We start from the raw sequence: 3,407 nt of genomic DNA, 5'->3' as shown, positions 1-3,407 counted from the left end.
ATACATATATATATATATATATATATATATATATATATATATATATATATATATATATATATATATATATATATATAGAGAGAGAGAGAGAGAGAGAGAGAGAGAGAGATAGACAGAGAGAGATAGATAGATAGATAGAGAGAGAGAGAGAGAGAGAGAGAGAGAGAGAGAGAGAGAGAGAGAGAGAGAGAGAGAGAGAGAGAGAGAGAGAGAACAATGCCACTATGATATATGTCACCACGCAATGGAATCAGGCTCTTTTCAGTTTTTGGGCAAGTGGAGTTATTTTTATCAATTTAAATCTTCTTCATCTGTCTTGATTAGGTCGAAAACAAAATCAATTTATCTCGAATCTAAAATATTTAGAATCGTTTTTGAGCAAATTCCTTGAAATGTATAATGTAGCAAATAATGTAGCAAAATAATAGAGCAAATGAAAGTGTCCCATGCACTTATAAAAGAGCCATTCCTCTCAATTGCCAGTCTCTTAAACCTCCCCTTTTTGGGGGTAGTTATCTCGTGTTTCCATTTCTCCATTCCATAGGTGTAGATTCTTTTAAATGAATTTTGATATAAGAGAAAATTATGTCCTAGCCTTCTTTTCCAATGGTCTTAAGTTTCTAGTTTCTCAGCGGGTGAGTCTGTCTTCTCCTCCACTTTTGTTACTTTTCAGTTTCATGACAGTTAATAACATTTCTGGCATGCTCATTCCATCTGCTGTGTTTATGTTCAATTCCTCCATTTGTTGTATTGTGTTAAAATAAAATTCATTTAGGTGGGGGTGGAAAAGGGGGGGGGGGGGGGGGGGGGGGTAAGTGGACACACAAGACAGGAACGACTCGACCGATTTTTCTCCTCCCGACAAAATATCGGGTCACGTCCGTCCCAATGGACACGCAGGCTGCGCCAGTGGCTGGCGATGATCAGTATACCTTCAGAAGAGAACGTTTGTCAAACAAAAGATAAGAAATAAGGGTAACCAGGTTGTGTGGCGTCTGCTATGGCCGATTAGACCAATTCTTGCCGCGAAGAGTTTGCCACATTTTGAGTATTTAAGAATTGAAAAGCCTCATTTTCTCATGAGGATGGGCGCAACTTGTGGCCTTCTCTTTTTATTCAGCATTTTAATTTTTTCTTGTACCTTATGCACTAATATCCTGTAATAGATCAGGACATAGGACACACAACAAGATAATAAAATGACAGTAAGAGTAAGTTAATTTTTTTTTAACCGTTTTTGAACCAAAAAAAAACAAAAAACAACCAACAAAAAAACAAACAAATAAACAAACAAAAAAAAGGAACACCCAACCTCCTTCCCCTTCCAATAAACACAATATAGCCCCCCTCCCCTTCTTTCAACCCCTTCCCCCCCAAAAAAATACAAAGAGCACAATACAAAATACACACAAACACACACACACAGGAAAAAAAAAAAAAGAGAGAGAGAGAGAGAGAGAGAGAGAGAGAGAGAGAGAGAGAGAGAGAGATAGAGAGAGAGGGAGAGAGAGAGAGAAAGAGAGAGAAAGAGAGAGAGAGAGAGAAAGGGAGAGAGAGAGAGAGAAAGATAGAGAGAGAGATAGCAAGAGAGAGAGGGGAGACAGAGAGAGAGAGAGGAGAAACACACACACAATATATAGAAGAGAGCCCCCATATATCCACCACGCACATGGAGTCCCACTGTATGAGATATTCTCCTCACACCCTCTATTGTGGCGCGCAATATATATGGGCCCCTCTCGTTATATCCGAAGCTCCCATAAGAACACATGCGCTGGATATCGCTGAGCAGACCCTCGATTTCGTAGACTCTCTCGACACATTTTGGATCTGGGGAATCGATGAATGTATAAATTACAAGTAACACAACAATATCTATCTATCTATCTATCTATCTCTCTATCTATCTATCTATCTATCTATCTATCTATCTAACTATCTATCTATCTATCTATCTATCTATCTATCTATCTATTATCTATTTGTGGTGGCCGAATTTTGCAATTCAAAAGGCTTTTTAATGGCTGTATCGATCGACATGCGGTTTTCGCAAAAAGATCCTTTAAAATATTTTCCATATCATGACGCTCTTCTTTTTTTTCAGTTTTGAGACAGTTTTGCTGCAAAAGGATACATTTCTTTATTTCGCCGATCGCTTTCATAGGCCGACGTTTCTGTCTCTGTCATTTTAGAAAACCTGCCAGGTTTGTTTATTTCAAGTCTTACTTCCTTTCGATACTATTGCGCATTGTCGGGCAATACTTAGCACTATTTTAAGTGTGCGACCCGTATATATATATATATATATATATATATATATATATATATATATATATATATATATATAGGTATATAATCCTATAATCTTTCTATATCTTATTTTGAAAAAAATTAACAACGGTTCAGAATCAATTAAAGAGTGCACAGGTATATTAAAGAATCTGAAGTCACTGTAGTTTAATTTTCAGTTTTTCATTAGTTTCGTTTAGATCTAATCTTGGGAAAGTCTGTCTTCTGTGACGCCATTGTAAACAAGTGAGGCTTCCGTTCACAAGTAGTTCGCACTGGTTCCACAATGGCTTGACGATTGATTCTTTTGAGTACGTTTGTAGAACAGGTACCCAGAGAGTTTTTCAAAATTCACTATAATTTTAATTTTTATATGTATATAAAGTCTGACACGCACAATATGAAATCAGCTGGACTCAGAATGTTTTTCGTCAGTATATTCGAATTTCGCTAATTACGTGTTTTAAATACCAAAAAAAACAACCCCCCCCCCCCAAAAAAAAAAATAAAAATCTCAGTAGAGTCGAAAAAGCATGACCTGAAAATCAGTTCGCTATGTGCGTCCTCGACTGCATTTTATACTACTACTACTACTACTACTACTACTACTACTACTACTACTACTACTACTACTACTACTACTACTACTACTACTACTACTACTACAAATACTACTACTACTACTATAACTTATCTACATGCCAGCAATCAAATTCTTCTTACTTTTCTTCTTCTTCTTCTTCTTCTTCTTCTTCTTCTTCTTCTTCTTCTTCTTCTTCTTCTTCTTCTTCTTCTTCTTCTTCTTCTTCTTCTTCTTCTTCTTCTTCTTCTTCTTCTTCTTCTTCTTCTTCTTCTTCTTCTTCTTCTTCTTCTTCGCCGCCGCTTCACCATCATAATGTCCACTCACCCAGTTTGATGTCAGGTCCAGGTGGCCCTCTGTCTCCCTTTGATCCCTTTGTTCCCCGGTCTCCGATATCGCCGGCTGTGAAGGCAGGTCAGGTTTTGTTTTACACAGAGTTTTACGGCACTTTGCAACACAAATAGGGCATGTAACTGGTGACTATTAGAGGTATTCCAAGATGCCCCCCCCCTTTTCCCATTACCCTCTCTCTCTCTCT

This window comes from Aplysia californica, unplaced genomic scaffold (assembly GCF_000002075.1).
Source record: "Aplysia californica isolate F4 #8 unplaced genomic scaffold, AplCal3.0 scaffold01201, whole genome shotgun sequence".
NCBI classification, from domain to species: domain Eukaryota; kingdom Metazoa; phylum Mollusca; class Gastropoda; order Aplysiida; family Aplysiidae; genus Aplysia; species Aplysia californica.
This window is presented reverse-complemented; position numbering follows the sequence as displayed.